General features: G+C 48.2%; 1 protein-coding gene and 1 long non-coding RNA gene across 3 annotated transcripts in view; one reads left to right on the top strand and one right to left on the bottom strand.

Annotated features, from left to right (window-relative positions):
- The window catches only part of TENM4 (teneurin transmembrane protein 4), a 753030-nt gene that overhangs the window by 437087 nt on the left and 297580 nt on the right, over positions 1 to 18363 (bottom strand). The gene's annotated exons all lie outside the window — the stretch shown is intronic.
- LOC309873623 lies at positions 7372 to 15706 on the top strand. Of its 2 annotated transcripts, XR_014316435.1 has the most exons (4): positions 7372 to 7451; positions 11967 to 12022; positions 13088 to 13220; positions 15236 to 15706. It is a non-coding gene; the product is annotated as an uncharacterized lncRNA (long non-coding RNA). The 2 variants fall into 2 exon arrangements; XR_014316434.1 differs by lacking the exon at positions 13088 to 13220.

Genomic DNA, 18363 nt, shown 5'->3' with positions numbered 1-18363 from the left:
GCCAAGGTTACCAAACCAGGTCTGCTGATTTCCTTTACCCAACCCCCACATCTCTAAATCCAATTTCTACATCAAGCCCAGCTCGCGTACCTCTCCATCCTTGAAGCTGTCCCTGATACTCCTCCCCCAACAAGCAAATATATGTCTGGGATATCTCTGACAGTACTCGGTGACTTATCATCTGTGGCCAATATTGCAGTTCAAAAGGCAATTCAACATATTGATGTCATGCTTTCCTTTCCCTTCTGGTCTTTTGTGGGGCCTAGAAGTCCCAACCACGGTACCTTCATGATGTTTTCTGGACCAAGCCCAGTACCTGGCACACAAAGGTTCATGAGTGACTGATGACCAAAACAGGATGTCATTGACCTTGAATGGGGGAAGCCATCCAAAAATCACCCATGTGCAAGCACCCAGCAGCATTTTATGTACAAAGCAGGGGATAAATAAACATAAAATCCTTCCTGTCTTCACCCCCTAGGATATAAGTATCAGAAGGGTGGAAGCATACCTCCCCTGAACCCAAGACTTCTGAAGGCCCATATTCTATGATTCACAGACATGTTGGGATGGTGGCTTTTGGCATTCTTCAGGATGAATCAGGTAGGGAAGAACCGTGCTTGGACACATCCTATTTTCTATAGTCACAAAATGAGTCAGGGCTTGAAGACAGGGCTTCAGGATCCGCTACTACAACCACAGGCTTTTCCAGAGGTGCGCAGAGTCCAAATCACAGGGCAAGAAGGACTGTGGAGATGCATTTTCCCTGTCCCCTCCTAGACTTGCAAATGAAGACTCTAGGAAACTGAGTGCTTTCTGAATGGCTAAAAATAAACTCCCAGAAACTTCATCTAGATATATCAGGGCTGTAATTTACAGCGTCTAGAACTTCAGCATGGTATAATTAGCAAATGGATTACAATAATTTATTTTTGGTTTAAATGCTCGAATGAACACGACCTTCCAGTAGAATGGGAAAATAAGAGGCTGGGAGCCAGCCACATTCCTCTGCCCTCTTCGAATGCCACAGTTTTAACCCTGGCCAGCATCCATCTGCCCATGTCCGGTGGACGTGCCAGAGAAAAGACTGCAGCTCTGAGCTCTGGGCTCCCTATGAAGCAAGGCTTCTGGAATACGGCCCCCAAGAGGGTCCTTGCTCATTCTTCTAGTGATCAGGAAGGCGTCCAAAATCAGCCCTCCAATGAGCAGGAAAACCCAAAGGCAGGGAAAGTTTGTTGTGATGTCTCTGTGCAGACAGCAGTATCAAAGGATAGCACCAAGAGGGATGCCATGACACAGCTGAGAGCAGACCAACCCCGGGGTCACATTAGACCTGTGTTTGGGTTTGGTTTATTGTGTGATGTGAACAACCACCACTTCAAGTCCCTTTCATAAAATGTTGATCAATAGGTAGTTACCTCGCCAGATTATTACAGGAATTCAATGAAAAAAAAAGTGTGAAAAGGGCTTTGTAAGTAAGTACTAGTGATCCTTCCTAGACGGATACATTTCCAAAGAAGCTCTTTCGATGAGGAATTTTTTGGACCAAAGCATCCCAGGATATCGTAGTAGGGAGCAGGGGCAAGGGAGCAGCAAACCTAGGAAACAGTCTTATCGAGTTTTCCTCTGCAGAGTCCAGGCAGAGGCAAGCCCATTCACTTTTTGCAAGATCACTCAGCACAGCATTCCAGAACTAGAAAACAGGGACCCTGTCTTGGGCAAGGAACACGTGCGACTTGTCTCCTCTCTCGTGCACTGCACCAAAACCAGCCTGATGTCTGTGAGAACACACCCCAACACGGAAGGTGGAGCTGGTGACCAGCCTGGGTGCCAAAGCAAAGCCCTGCTTCCCGTAGCTGAAAGAAGGGGCAGGGGCATTCCCTGAACTTCTACTGTGTGCCAGGCACAGCACCAGACCCTTCCACGTCACAGCCTCCCTGTGAGCTCCCCACATGCCCTAAGCTGTCCCATGTCACCCGTGCTGGCGCCATGCACGGGACCTCCTGTCTTTTCTCTGCCTCCCTCGCCAGCCTCTGGAGCCCCTGCAGCAGAAAGACCTGGAGACTCATCCTCACTCTTCCAATTCTTTGTGATCGTTCTGGAGGCACTTCAGCGATCTGACCTGGTAGGCTGGAACAAGGACCCTAAACCTGCCCGCTTTACCAGACTGAACTTCAGACCACAAAGAGCAGGTGAAAAAAGCTTTGGAAACTGTGCCAAACCCTAAAGGATATGTTACTCTGTTCCAGCCCCTCAAGAGCTTCCTATTACACTTCACCAAACATGAAATTTCTACATTGTTTCCAGCCCACAATGCTGACCCCATCTTCCGGCCTGCCCCCTGTTTCCTGAGCTCCATGCAAAGCAGTCATCTTTTGGGCCATCATACTCCTGGAGCAAATGCCACTTCCTCTTCTAGGAGTCACCTCCTCCAGATTTAGGTCTCTGTGTAGACTTAGGGTCACTTCTGGGAAAAATTGCTTCTGCTCCTCAGGCTGGAATAGCTACCTCTACTCCACGTTCTTCAGGGCACTTGTAATGATATCCTTACTTGAACCACTGTTTGATGAATGTCTGCTCCCCCACTAGAATAGGGCAATTTGCCTCTTTCACCAGGAGATGTTTTTTGGGGGGCGGGGGTCAGGCACCTAGTGGCCAATCAAATAATCTGTTTTGTTCATTGACATATCCCCAGTAGCCAGAGCAGTGCCTGGCATGTAGCAAGTGCTCAATAAATACTTCTTGGTTGTAAAGGTTTGTCAGAGCACAGGTTTTAGATCATGGACTCTGGGGCCAGAATACTCAGTCTGGTCCTGGCCACTCCATTCACAGCTGTATCACTCTGAGTTTGCTTCTCTGTGCCCCAGTTTCTTCTTTAACCTCAAAAGGGTTAACGATCATGCCTACCTCCTAAGAGTTATTGTGAGGATTAAATAATACATTTAAAGTTCCTGGAACAAAGGCAGGCAGGTGGTGGGTACGTAAGTGTAGCTATTCTTAAGATCACTGGTCACCCTCTTCTGCTGACTGAGGTCACATCCCTTCTCTTTGTCCAAGCTGGTCAGCTTGGTCCTCTTCCTCTGCTCTCCTGCTTTTTCTGTGCACAGGGGACCCTTCTATATATTTATGTGCCACTATGGCTTCACTGTTATCTAAGAGAGTGACTCTTCTCTGCAGAGAGATCACAACAGCACAGAGGAAGGGCTAGAAGGGCAAGCCAGAGGGCTACCCACAAAAGGCAGCCAGCCAGAGGATCTGCGTAAGTGCAAGGGGCACACAGTGGGGGCTTCTGGAGGAACCCACTTAAAGCCTACTTGGAGCTTCTGCCTTGAAACCTGTTTCTGGGGGCAAAGCTTCTAGGCTTGAGTAGCTGGTTCATGGCAAAAAAAAAAAAAAAAAGAAAAAGCTTGTGTGTGTGTGTGTGTGTGTGTGTGTGTGTGTGAAATAAATGGTTAGCCATTAAGATGTAAAATGCAGCTGCCACAGTCCATAGAACAGCAGACAGGTTAATATGGGTGCTTAAGAATGCTATTTCCTCATATTAACCCCAGAGCAAAAGCAACCTATCCAGATAGATTCTGGAGTGCTTGCTCCGGAAACCTGCCTTTTTTTTTTTTTCCCCCTAATAATATTTGATGTTTAAATAATAGTTGATGTTTGTTTCTAAGCAGAGTTTGCTAGCTTGCTTGCCTCTGCCTTTCCCTCCCTCTCTCCTTCCTACTCTAAGAATATCTTGGGCTTAGCTTTCTTCCTGAAATCTGGGTTACAAGCAGGCAGATGTGCATCTGGGTCACATTTAGTTTCTGAACTTGACTCTTGACTGGGTTCCTTGACTTCTGTCACTCCTCTCCATCCACCAACTTCCAGCCAACCCAGCCTACCTACAGGTTGCCTGCTAGGGGACTCAGTGAACTTAAAAAAAAAAAAAAAAATAGGTTTAAGTTGTGAAAATGGTTGTAAGTTGGTCCCCACAAGTGGTGAGCTTCAGGTGAATAGCTTGACTTGCCCTCCCTGCAGAAACCAAGGCTGGCTCATAGCATAGCCCAGAAAGGCCGGGGGTGGTCAGTACAGTGGCTCCAGAGTTGGCCACTGTGGCTGAAGCCAGCACCCCAGCCCCATTCACAGAGTCCTGTGTGTGTGTGTGTGTGTGCGTGCGTGTGTGGCAGAGGTTATGGGCTGGGGCTTGCCAGCACAGAAAACTGCAGTACTGAGCCCCCCACTTGTTATGGGTACTACATGCCCCACCAAGGAGTCACAGAGTTGGGGGTGGGAAGGGTGTGCCTCTGGCGTCCTCAGGAGTCCCAAGCAGACCTCAAGTTGGTCAGGCTCTCTCAGGCCTCAGGCACCTGGTACACGCTGTGCCCTTTCTCTCTGTCCTCTAAACGTCCTCTGAGTAGTTCTACCTGTTCTGGAAGATTCAGAAGGTCACCTCCTTCCAGAAGCCTCCCTCAGCCACTGACTAGGTCCGAGCCCATCTTCTGAGCTTCCATGGCCTCTGTGCTTCCCCTGTTGGGGTGGTTCTCACCCTTGTGAGAGTATCTGCTTGTTGAGCTGTCTCCAATGAGTATCTCCAGCGAATGCCTACCTGGGCAAGATGCTTTGGGTACAAAGGACAAAAAATAATCTATACATTAATTAATTTATACATCAACTCTTCACCTTGCTGCAGAAAGAATTTAAGGCAGCATAAACATGAAGAATGCCCCCGAGAAGCTTAGAGTTAGGGGGAATGGCAGATAGATAAGCAGTTTAAAAAAATCACCCTCCAGGAGTTGAGATAATGGGATCTGGTGGAGGACCCGGGTGGGGCATGCGTAGGGGGTCCTCCTCCCTAGTCTCCCCTATAGACCCTGATGCAAAACCCGACATGGGGGATGCTCGCTGAGTATTTGTCCAGTGAATGAGATGGATAGGAGGGGAGGACATGGAGGGACCTTAGAGATCACTAATGTCCATGAGGAAAACAGTTAGTGGAGGTGCAAGAAACAGAATTTGGGCTCCTCGGACTTCAACAGGACAACGTAAATCCCATCAAATGAAAGGCACAAGGACAAACCACTTCTCCTCTCTGAGCCTCGGATTTTTCACCCATAAATAAAAGAGGAGGGTGGGAGTAGTAGATCATTATAAAAGGCCGTTCTAGCTTATAATCAGTTACCAAAGAAGGGCTGAGGAGTGACCAGGCCACCATTCATGTGATGTAGTCTCATCTGTCTTATTCTGATACAAATTCAGGAACCTACTCACAGATTGCAACCTTCGTCCATTTATCTAGAATACCTATACAGCTAACTGTGGGCCAGGTGCTGGCCTGGGAATGCCACCCCCAGACCCACCATGCCGTGGACCTGCTCCCCCTGTACAGATCTCAAACTTGGAGTAAACCCCTGACCTCTCTGTACTCTCCACCTCCCCCCACCCCCACAACCCTGCTCCTTTGCTTTCTCTTCTTTCACACCTTCATGCCTGCCTGCATGCATCCAACAAATGGTTACTACTACCTTCTAAGCACCTGGAACCCTGTTCTCAGTGGTGTGCTGCAGGGGTGAATAAGACCTAGCACCTGCCTTCTGGGACCGCTTCCCGCTACCTAGCCATGCAGTTTTCAGAGCTATGGATTTCATCAACATTCACTGTCCTTTCATGCCTCTATGACTCTGCTCATGCTGTCTGTTTCCCTGGACTGTCTCTAACTTCTGACCCTCTTCCAAGATCTTGTCCCCAGGCCAGCCACCCTGTGACACTTTCTCTGACTGTCCCCTCTCTGGGCTCCCAGAGTCCCCTGCTTGCCACCATAATTGCATTCTAGTGTACGGTGGGCTTGTCTGGTGGCCCCACAGCTTTGAGCTCCATGAGGCCCAGGACCATGTATTTCCATTATTATATCCAGAGCACTGAAAAGCCAGCAAGTTCCTCAGGAAGCATGGCTGAAATGAACTAAGAGCAGAACATTCTAACTAGGCCAGGCCCAGGGGAAATGGTCAAAGGCGCTCATCTCAGACTTGTCCCACCAACAAACCCAACACTAGCCTGCTTCACAGCTTCCCTCTGCTCCTAGAGGCTGTTCTCAGCTCACAAGGGACCCAGGGATCCGGCCCTCCTGCACCCTGGGCAGTTTGCACCCATATCCTTGGATGCCTCGTCTAGTCCCTCCTCAGGACTTTCTGCAAATTTGCTGGGCAATGTGCAGAGCCCAAAGTAGGAAAATCTACCTTGGAATCATATCCACAAACACAAAATACCTATAGAACCTTGAGCTTTTCTGGCTGCACCAGACAATTTTGGTAAGGTTCTTCTGGAAGGTAAGGTTCATTTTTCCTCCACAAAGTAAATTCACATCAGCCAAAGCACAGGAAGCTACAGACACCTGCTGGGTACAAGACAGCCAGGCTTTGAGCCTTGCTTCTGCTGTGCTAGCTAGGAGCTAGCATGGTTGAACCTGACCTTGGGCCTCCACCTGCATCAGGCTCCAGTGCTGCCGCATAATTCCAGTCTTGCTGCCAATCCTGTCTTCCCAGAAGAGTGATTCAGCTGCTGGCTCAATCATATATCCACTCAACCACTTATTCCATCCATTACTTTTCAGCTCTTCACTTATTCATTCATTTATTCATTCATTCATGCCTATTCATTTCCTTAAATTTTTGCTTTTTCATTTACCCAGAACCACACAGTCATTCATTTAATCAGTAACTTATTTATTTATTTATTTATTTATTTATTTATTTCTCCATTTACTCATCAACTCAATCACTCCTCCCTTCCATCACTCCCTCCCTCTGCCCTGTACTCACTCACCCAGCTCCTCATCCCGTACCCTTGCTCTTCCCCATTCCCCAGCACAGCCTCCTGCCAGGAAGCCCAGCCTCCATCCTGGCTGGGTCCATTAGTCCCCACTCCCAGGACATTCTCTTCCATTTCAACCTCCAGCTTGCTGAACAGTGCAGGCATGTGTCCTAGTGTGCAGAGGATATGATACGCTTTCCACTCAGGAACAGATGTTCTTATAATTACTGTTTTGACTTTCACCCTCTAATGCCAGAAAATTCTTTCCATAAACTCCTCCAGCATATAGGAAGGCAACCACTCGGCATGGGGAGAACGTGCCGTGCCCGGAGGGTTCAGATTCCAAGACACAGAGGATTCCTGGCAGCCAGAGCTACAGCCGCCCTACTCCAGGGCTTTGTAATTTGGAGACTGCGGATGAGCTGGGAGGGAGGGAAGCAGGCCGGGAGAGCAGCAGATTCTGTGAGCCAAGTTAAGGAGTATGAAAAGGAGTGGACCGTCTCAAGAATATGAAGTCATAATCGGTCTGCGTTTGAGTTACTATAGTGATAGGTGACAGGGTCAATGGAAAGTGTAGAGATTTACTGGCATGAGGCCAAGGAGAAGATGTTATTAGCAATGTCACGGCAGAAGATCAAAATCACAATTTGCTGACCACCTACCAGGTGCCAAGCAGGGGCTCCCTATTCTTTATGCTAGCCGTCCTTCAATGATCGATCTCCCTGTCTTTCTCTTAGTAAACAGAATCCCCTGAGATGTAGCTGATCACATGACCTCTCAGCCAAGACTAGATTTCCCAGATTCCCTTGCAGCTAGGGGTGACCAGCTGAGTTCTGGCCAATGGGGGTGAGCGGAGGCGTTGGTTGCACTCTTAGAAGGAAGCTTCTCCACTTCCTGTTTCGCTGCCTGCCTGCCCTCTAGTGAGCCATGTCTGTCTTTGGGATTGGGGGCATATCCCAGGGCATGGCAGAGCCATAAGACAGAAGAAGACTCAGTTCCTGCAGAAGCTTGTGATGCAGAACATCTCGATCTCTTATGTGCAAGAGAAATAGGCATCTGTTAGGTTTAGGCCACTGTTGTTTTACTTTCCATCACAAAGGAGCCAAGCCAGTACCTACTAAGATGGGACGATCTTCTGCATCATGTTTCCTTACAGAAAAACTGCTGTTTGAGGAACACTCGTGGCTTCTCTTGCTCCCTCACATGATCCTCTCTGTTGTGGTTTAATAGCTTCCTCCTCCCCCCGCTCCCAATCCATGTGTGCTGGGAACCTCAGAATTTGACCTGATTTGGAATCAGGGTCTTTGCAGATGTAATTAAGGTAAAGGTCTGGATAAGATCATATGGGATTAAAGTGGTCCCTAAATCCAGTGAGAGTATCCTTGCAGAGGATGAAAAAGGGCACCACGAGGCCAAGGGGAGAAGTCTAGCAGAATCTGGAGGAAGGCGTGCACAGCGTGAGAGTCCTGAGGATGCGAGGAGAGAGGCATGGGATGCAGTTTCACTCAGAAAGAACCAACCTTACTGACTGCACCTGCATTCGGAACTTTCTAGTCTCTGGAACTGGGAGAGAATGTATTTCTGTTGTGTTAAGTCACCGAGGTTTGTTGCAGCAGACCTAGAAAACCAACAGGTGCTCTGGAGAAATGGCAGCTATGGGACAGGTGGATTTGGAAGACGGAACCAGACCTGCCTCACATCCCCTACCCCCCGCCCCTATGACCCCCGGATGGCCTACAGAAACAAACCTCTCTTTTCCTGAATTAGACAGCCTGTCTAATTCTAGGGTAACTTAGGGGCTAGCAAGCACCTCTGGTATAGATCTAAAGTTGCTGTATGCTTTCAAGTGTAACTGGTGCCATGGACTGTTCAAGGTCATGGCCTCTGAAGCCAGACCACCCAGCATTCTGTTCTTTTCGGCCATTCACTAGTTGTGTGATTTGCGGCGAATTGATGAAACTTTCAGTGCCTTGGTGCTTTCATCTATAAAGTGGAGATAATAACAGTACCTACCTTATAGAATTCTTGTGAGGATTAAATTATATTGTGAAGCGCTCATAACAGTGCTGAGAACACTGATTTAAACATTAAGTGCTAGGTACATGTTTGTGCCTAACTTGTACTGAGAATGCCATGTATGTTTTACTCTTGTTACTTTGTATCTGATTCCTCTGTGTTTCAGTGAACTTGGAAGGTGGGCCAGGAAGGTGGGGATTGTCTTCTGCTCCCCGGGAATCCCAGCACTCACTACATTTATTAGTCCTCATGGGCCTCTTTTGCAGACGAGGAAACAAGTGTCTGTTCCACTCAATCCTCCCCACAATCCTATGCTATAAACCCATTTTAACTGATGTGGAAACTTGAGGTTCAAAGAGTTGAAATCACATGTCCAAGCCGCAAGGCCAGGAAACGCCAGGGGCACCCAGGTTTGCCTAACTTGGGCAACACTGGAGAATCAGAGCCAGAACCATACCTTAAGACAGAGGTGCTATCATTATCTTCACTGACAAATGAGGAGACTCAGAGAGGTTAAGAAAATTACCCCAAGCGACCCAGCCGGGAGCGGCAGAAGCTGGGCCATCTGGCTCCTGAATTTTGTTCTTCATCACTGCCTTCTCCTGCATTTGAAAGCACACGCTGACTTTGAGGTGGATGTGTGAGCATTTAGAGGCTGCTCGAATGCTCAAATGAAGGGGCAGGGCTGGCACAAGGGTGGGGGCTGTGGGTGGAGAAGATGGGGCAGGCAGGAGGGGAAGTGGTCAGGATCCAGACAGAGCCTTGCGGTGGGGCCCAGGTCAGAGACGAGTGGAGGAGGATCCAGGATGGCCTGGTGCTCCCCCTCCCCAAACAGGCTCCTTCTGTGTCCACAGGACCTGTGGCCGTGTGAAGGCTGGGTACCTGCGGGGATTCTGAAAGGAGAGTCTCCCAACCCTGGCAGGGAGAGCCGGAGGCAGGTCTGACCTCCCCAGTGACAACCACGTCATTATTGTTGTTCTGTGTGTGCAGAATCTCACCCTGGACAGTGCCAAGGCCCAAAAAAGCACAAACCAGTTAGCAGAGCTGGAACCAGGGTTAGATCATTGTCTTGTGCCTGGCAGATGAGGGCAGGATGATGCTGACATCTACTGCTGAATGGGGCCCACCTGAGAAGGGGGCAGAACAATGACTCTGGGGCTCAAGAGACCTGAGCTCCCATTCACGCTGGGCCTTTAATTAGCTGTGACCTCAAGCCACCTCTAAGGCATACACTTTGGAACATGTGTTCTGCACCATGCCCTCTGTGGGGTGCTGGGAGGCAGAGACAAGTCCAACCATCCCTGGAGTCAAGGAGCTCCCAGTCCCCAGTGCTGGTACTAGGCATCAGTGCTGTGATACAGGGAAGCAGAGGGCCGTGGGAGCATGGGGTGCTGACCCAGGTGGGCAAGGGTATGTTAAACCAGCATGGGAAGTCAGGGTGGACTTCCTGGAGGAAGTGACTATGAAGCTGCATTCCAAGAGGAGAGCTGGCCAGGCAAAGGGGAAGGGTATTCCATTTAGGGTTAAGGAGATGGTAGAGAAAGCAAGACACAAAGGGGAGAGTCTTTGGGAGGCCCTAAGCTTGCTCTGCCGCATCGGCACACTTGAGGCTCCTGGTGGTATCCTGGGGGCTAGCAGAGACAGAATCTGAATGCTGTAGAAAACAGGGCTCTTAGTGCTTGCAGTAGATTCTTGCCCTCCTTGGATACACACCCCTTTGCATGGTGACCTGCAGCTCCTATGACGAGGTAGAGACCATTTTCCCACCTGTTAAAGCTGTGCTGACCTCGTAACTTGCTTTAACAACAGAATGAGGCAAAGTGATTGTGAGAGAGTTCTGAGCTCATGTCTTCCTGCTCTCTTGGAGGTTTGCTCAGTCACCAGGCAGTCAAGCCCAGGGCAGTCTACTGGACCACACAAGGCACATGCCTGGTCACCCTCCCGCATATTCCCCCTGCCCCAGATGACAATCAGTGCTCAGCCCTTCTACCAGCTGATGGAGGGTGACCAACTCACTCCTCACTCCCTTTTGCCCCAGACTTTAAAACTGAATGTCTCATACCCACAGAGGCCTTTCAGTCCCAGGCAGATGGGGAGGGCTTGTCACCCTAGGCTGACCTCAGGTGGATGAATGAGCCCCGCCAAGCTTCAGGCAGCTCACCAGCACTGCCTAGCCAACCCACAGACTAGGAAGCAAAAATGAAGAGTTGTTCTAAAGCACTGAGTTTGGGGTGGTTTGTTACATGGCAAGAGATAAAAGACACACTGGTGCATTTGGAAAGGAAGCCAGGCTCTGGGGCTCAGCAGCAACTGGGAAGCAGCTTGGTTCCCCTCCTTGACACTGGCACTGAGTGGGTCATGAGAGGGAAGGCACGGTTGCGTGGCACCTGTGGTGAGCCACATCTCTTCTCTGGCAGATTGGGTGTCAAACGATTACTTAAAATCTGGATCATTCATTGAGTAACCTGCTCAGCATCACAAAGCCAGAGCACAGAGGCAACGGAGGGAGGGACATGGACAGAGGGACTCGGAGCCGGGTCTCCCAGGCCTCCCCCTTCCACCAAGCTGTCTCTTTAATCAGCACATTTCTGCTGCAGTGACTGAAACTCCCCCAGAGACTGTTAATTCAACAAATCTCTGGTCATGCTCGGGCTCTCCGGGATGGTTTCCTTTACAAGATCCAGTGTCAGGCCATGGGATACGCTCCCTCCCACATGAACACGGATGAGGCCAACACGTAACCACAAGCCACTACCAGCACCCCCGTAGTCAGAGACCAGGGCAAAGGCATTGCCCACCAGGCAGCAGAAGACATTCGTATTCAGAATTTCCCAACCCCCCAGGTGGAAAGCCACACAGACTTTATACAGACAAGGAGCTGGGAGACATCCACCCTGGTTCTAACTCTGACACGCACTGGTTGTGTCGCACCTGGGGTGAGCCACATTTCTTCTCTGGCAGAGGGGGTGTCAAACGATTACTTAAAATCTGGATCATTCACCATCAGCCGAGGGCAGAACAGTGGAGTGTTCAACTGCAAATGCGGGGCTCCATACAGCGCTTTGTAGCTGCCCGGTAAACATTTACCGATTGTACACATTAGAGCCCGGCCTAGGACGAGGAACGACCTGTGTCCCTTTGTATGTATTTGTCTTTTGTTACAGCAAGGAAGGCAGGGGACTGAGAAGGCAGAAGACCTTGACATTAATTTGAAATAAATGTAAGTATTGCCCCCACCCCATTCCAGGGAAGAATGGGACAGGACTTTGTGTCCAAGGTCTGAGCATCTTCGCCCCTGCAGAGAGTTGGCTGGCGTTACTGCATTCCCAGGAGCTCTTCACGCTTAGCTGTTCTGAACACCTCTGAGATCTGGAGACCCTGCTAGTGTCAGGGTTGGAGGTGCTGCTAAGGGTCCTAGTGATCACCAGAGTCTAGTGAGGAACATCCGAGGCAGAAGTTAGCACAAAGAAGACCCCCTTCCTTCTAAGAACCATGTGCCCTTGAGTTGGAAGCTGGACAAATGAGACTTTGTCACATTGGGAGTCCAGCACTGGACAGCTGGCCTTGGGCCAGTGGGTTGTCTGTGAGACAAAATGGTGTTAACCATAACAGTGGGCTGTCGTTAAAACAGCTCCTATGGGCTGAATTGTGTCCCCCAAAATTCAGATGTTGAAGTCAACCCCCAGCCCCTCAGAATGTGACCTTGAGAATAGGGTTATTGCAGATGTCGTCGGGTAAGAGGAGGTTGTACAGGAGTTGGGTGGGCCCCTGATCTAATACGACCGGTGTATTTTTAAGAAGGAAAAATCTGGAGACAGACACACACACACAGGATGAATGGCATGTGAAGGGGAAGGCAGACACTGGAGCAATACTTCTAGAAGCCAAGGAACATCGAAGATGCCAGCTAACCACCAGAAGCCAGGGGAGAGGCTGGGAACACACTCTCCGTCACAGACCTCAGAAGGACCCAGCCCTAAGGACACCCTGCTTTTGGACTTCTGGCTTCCGAACAATAACTTTCTGTTATGTAAGCCAGTTCTCGGTGCTTTGTTTTAGCAGTCCTAGCAAAGTAACACAAATTAACACTCAAAAGTCTGAGAGACCTTTTGGGATGAACATCACACAGACTGTGTAAATGTCCTTGGTTCAGGGTCTTTTGGAAAGAGGAAGCAGGAGAGGGGCCATCAGAGAGTGACACCAATTTGCATCAGTCATGTGTGAAGGCTCACGTCAGGTCAAATTTGGCTTGAGAAATAAGGACGGTGCCATAATCCCCTCCTAGGTCCACCAGCATCATGATCGGGCAGTTCTTTGTCCTGCCACCTCATGAAAACCAGCAGTGAGTTGGAAGCAATGACAAAGCGGGAAGAGACCCCCTCCCCCATTTTACAGTGAAGAGATGAAGACCCGAGAAGGTGAGAATTGAGTGTTTTGCAGGTGCTCTACTAAGGGGAAGGGCTGGGACCACAACCTGGGCACCTAGAAACGTCCATCTCCAAACTGGGACATGCCTCCCCCTGCACACATACAGAGCCGTGGCATTTGTGTAAAATGCAAAAGCCTCTGTGGGCACCACTGTATATTTAGACATTTTCAAGAAGGGAAGGCAGTTGCAAAGTGGGTATTTTCATTTCCACAAAGTACTCTGGGAGCCAGGACGAGCGAGGATTGTTTTATAAGACTAAGTCTTCCTTGAGGTGAACCAGCCAAGACAAAGTGCTAGAGCAGGGACCCACTGTGTAGTACTTCACAAAGCTTTGATCTCTAAAAACATGAACCACTGGGTTCCTTCAAATGGAGAGCCCCCATAGGGCAATGCAGTATGTGTTTTAGAAATCACTGGCACCTGCGGGAAAGGCTGGAGCAGGGAAGGGGAGAAGGACGAGGGAAGGAGGAGGATTCATGAACAGAGTCCCCTTCTAGGGGTGGGAGAGACGGGGCATGGAAGGTGAATCAGGCAACAGAGGCAGGTCACCTAAAATAACTGTGTAAGTTCATGAGCAAAGAAGAACAGCTTTGGGACAAATCTTCATTAACATAACAAATGCTGATTGATGCTTTTCATTTATACACTGTTTTTCACATGACAAAGCACATTTCCAATATTTCTCTATTAGCTCAAAATTCTTTCTAGGCTTGAGTGACCAGGTACTTAATTATCCAAAGCAGGCCAATTTTGAGGGTGAAAGGAAGCATTCTTTTCTTTTTTTTTGCCTTTTTAGTAGGCTCCATGCCCAGTGCAGAGCCCAATGTAGGGCTCGAACCCACAACCATGAGATCAACATCTGAGCAGAGATCAAAAGTGGATGCTTAACGGACCGAGCCACCCAGGACCTCTAAAAGGAGGCATTCTTAATCATCTTAATCATTATGCTGGGTCAGCAGGTGTAAACCAGGACTGGCCCAGACAAACAGGGATGTACGACCAGCCCACCGCAAGCCTCCATAAGAGCCTGGGCAGCCCGGGGACACCATCACTCATTCAACCCACACCTGTCCCTCCCTGTCTATTTTATCTCTAATCCATTCAGTCGTTCAACTAAAACTGCAGCACACTCTCAATTCCTCTCTCCCTCCTTACTTCAATCCATCAGCAAATCCTGATAACTCTATCTGCAGGATATCCCCCACTTGTCCCTTTGTGTCATTCTCCTCGGTGTTCACCCTAGTCTCAGACATCATCACTTCTCACCTGGACAGCAGAGAAAGCCTCCTAATCCATCTCTCCATGTCTGCAACTTGTCCTCCTCATAAGCCGTTCTCCAAAAGGCAATAAGGGTAATTTTTTCCAAAGTGTAAGTCTGATCATGTTTCTCCCTTGCTCAGAATCTTCTAGCGGCTCCCTGCTGTACCAAGAATAAAAAAGCTAAACTCCTTCCCTTGGCCTTCCGTCTTTGTTCGGTAACTATTCATTAAGTGAATGAACACACAAAGTCAACAAAAATTGCTCAGTGTATTTTAACTACTAGGCTCATGCAAGGCACGTCTTTTAGTTTCTGTGTGACCAATGCCACTGTAACCCATGTTATGTGAACAAAGGGAAACTTTGTTCTAATTCTGATACTAATTTCCACAGAAAGGGAGTCCCGTTAGTGACTCTCCTGGCCTCTCTCTGACCCTTTACTCACAGGTAGTGGAGTGAGTTATACTGGAGAGAAGCTGAGGAAGAACAAACCGAGTATGCCAGGTTGAGCCTCACCCTTCTTCCTCTTGGTAGCTAGCAACACTTATTTCTACTCTTCCAGGGCTGGCTCTTCCTCTGTCCCCAGCCGGCACTGTCCATGACCAGGTGGGGCAGTCTGCCTAATCCGGGATCCAATGACCAAGTTGATCCAGCTCTCTTCACAAGGGAATTTATTCATTACCAGTAATAAACATGATATTTTGGCTTCCATCTGTCACCCTTTATCTGTCTCCCAATCTGACTCAGGTGGAAGGAAGGAGGAGTGCTATTTACTGGGCTCCCTCGAAGACCTCAAACATCCCTTGAGAACACAGGAGAAACCAACTGCATAAAAGCCTGGTCCGGAGCCACTGGCAACCCCAGGGAATGCCAATCTGGGGCTTGGGAAATGAAAGCTGAAATGGCACCGTGGCTGGCTGAGCAAGGATCATGTGGTACTCCCAGTGAAAACTCAAGGACAAATTTAGTAGCAACATTTAGCCCAGAAGAATGTCTCCAGGAATGAATCACGAAGGGAATATTGTCATTTGTGCAAAGAGACAGAGGGTTATGAGGGAAAAGGTGGCTAGAGATTCTTGTTGATGTTGATGAAAACAGATGGCCTTTTTTTGAAAAACAGCAAGCCAAAACAACAGCGCCGTTATTCCAGGAGAGAAGAGATTTTTCTATTGACATCTCATCAAAAACCCATCTCTTATGCTTTTTAACCTCCTAAGGAATTCATAAATAGCATGCCTTAAAATAAAAGCAAAATGCGTTTTCATAAGGATGTAAGTTACATAAGATCGCCTTGCTTTGGCGCCCCTCCCCACCCCCACCCCACACCCTGGCTCATCTTCATCCTCCCTTTGTCTGTTCTGGGCTCAGGTGCTACCGAAAACCCGAGAAACTCTGCTGAGAGTGGATTGCAAGAGGTGGCCAATGTGAAATTCAGTTCATGATGCTCTCGGGGGAGAGGTTTCCTGACTCATACCTCCATCTCTGATACTCCTACAATAGCCAAAAGACAGGGCTGGAATTGTGACTCCGTTCCCTTACTATCTTTAATTTCTTTTTCTTCAATCCAACGCTCCCTCAGCCTTCAGAAGACCCTGACTTGAAAAGACCGATGTCCATGCCTTGGTCTAGGGCTGTGCCAGCCAGAGGTCTCAGTGTGCCCATCCAGAGCCTTCCCACCCTTTTCCCTCCTGCTCAGTGCCCTGGGAGGCCACTGTTTAACCTGGATCAGTGGGCCTCCCTCTGGCTTCCAGGTGTGCTCAGCCAATGGGAGTCTTGGCAGGAGGTTGAAGTTAGGAGCAGAATGAGGCTGGGGTATTTTACTCACTGGGCTACCTCTCTGCTGTGCTGTGGGTTGGCAGCGGCTGCAGGCCTGTGTGCAAGGGCATCACTCTTTGGGGACAGCCCTTTGTTACAGTTACAATGCAGCCACTGCTATCGTCCAGGTCCCAGGGGTTGCTCCCTCTTCTACCCCTTCTGGCATTGGGTGGCCACAGCTGTTGCTAGCCTTAGGGTGCTTCACCAGGCTTCCTGGTTGCCTCTAATTCTGTCACACATTAAAAATAGCCCCTTCTGGGCACATGCACCCAAATGTTTATAGCAGCAATGTCCACAATAGCCAAACTATGGAAAGAACCTAGATGTCCATCAACAGATGAATGGATGAAGAAGATGTGGTATATATACACAATGGGATACTATGCAGCCATCAAAAGAAATGAAATCTTGCCATTTGCAATGATATGGATGGAACTAGAGGGTATTATGCTTAGTGAAATAAATCAATCGGAGAAAGACAACTATCATATGATCTCCCTGATATGAGGAAGTGGAGATGCAACATGGGGGTTTTGAGGGGTAGGAAAAGAATAAATGAAGCAAGATGGGATTGGGAGGGAGACAAATCATAAGAAACAATCTCACAAAACAAACTGAGGGTTGCTGGGGGGAGGAGGGTCAGGAGAGGGTGGTGGGGTTATGGACATTGGGGAGGGTATATGCTATGGTGAGTGCTGTGAAGTGCGTAAACCTGGCAATTCACAGACCTGTACCCCTGGAGCTAAAAATATATTATATGTTTATTAAAAAAATTTTAAAATTTAATTAAAAAAATAGCCCCTTCAGAGCACCTGGGGGGCTCATTTGGTTGGGTCTGCCTTCGAGCAGGGGATCGCGAGCCCCACATCAGGCTCCTTGTTCAGTGTGCAGTCTGCTTCTCCCTCTCCCTCTGCCTGCCACTCCCCCTACTTATGCTCTCTCTCTCTCTCCTGACAAATAAATAAAATCTTAAAAAAAAAAAAGATAGCCCCTTCACCGCACTCTCCTGAACCACCTCATTTGAACTGCCACTGTTTCTTGCCAGAGCCCCAATTAATACACTGTCCACATCTATGTCAATCTTTGATTCCAAAGCAAGCTCTATTTTGTTCTTTCTTTTCCTCATCAAAGTTCTTGAATACCTACCCCAGAAGGTTTGGGCTCGAAGGGCTTTGCACACAGGCAAATCTAGTACTTATCTTTCTGGAGGCCAGTTTGCCAAAATATACCAAAATCTGTAAAAAAAAAAAAAAAAAAAAAAAAAAAATATATATATATATATATATATATATATATATATATATATATATATGGAATTCTGATAACTCAGAAGTTCTAGTGGTCCTCTAAAGTATCCCAAGGAATCCACAGACTTCTATAAAAATGCTTCTGGGGCAATATTAAAAACAGTGACGATCTCGGCACCCACTAGGTGAGACACGGCAGGCTGCATTGCCCTGTCAGTGCTATCCGGACAAATACCAGCACTGGCACTCAGTGCAGTAGTGAGCAGAAGAGTGGAAAACGATGGGAATCCACCCAAATGTCTAACAGTAGGAGAAATGTAAAGAAAAACGGCTGGCATTCCACATGATAAAATCCTATGTGCCCTTACAAACAGATTCTGTAGAGGACTATGTAATGACATGGAAAGTTGTACATTACATATTGTTCAACAAGAAAAGCAGATCTCAAAATTCAATACGGAGGAGGGTTCTATTTTTAGAGATTAGAGAGGTGAAATGTGTGTGTGTTTGTGTGCATCTGTGTGTGTGTTTGTGGATCAGAGAAAGCAGGAGCATTTATTTCAGTGTGGTAGGGGAATAGCTACTTATTATTTTCTTCCACATGCTCACCTAGAGTTTCTAAATTTTCAAGAATAAATAGATCTAAATATTAAAGTGAGAAAATATGATAATAAATGTATTTTTTTTTAAAGTCTCCCAACCTAGTTTTACAGATGTGGTACTAAAATTTTGGTTAGGAGTCTCTGATTATAAACTGTTTGCTGAATGCACTGCCTGGAGGACCAATCATATAACTGATGGCTTCCGGTCTCA

The sequence above is a fragment of the Mustela nivalis genome, assembly GCF_964662115.1.
Source record: "Mustela nivalis genome assembly, chromosome: 9".
In the NCBI taxonomy this organism is placed as follows: Eukaryota; Metazoa; Chordata; class Mammalia; order Carnivora; family Mustelidae; genus Mustela; species Mustela nivalis.
The sequence above is the reverse complement of the archived record's forward strand: the minus strand, read 5'-3'. Positions and strand labels throughout refer to the sequence as shown.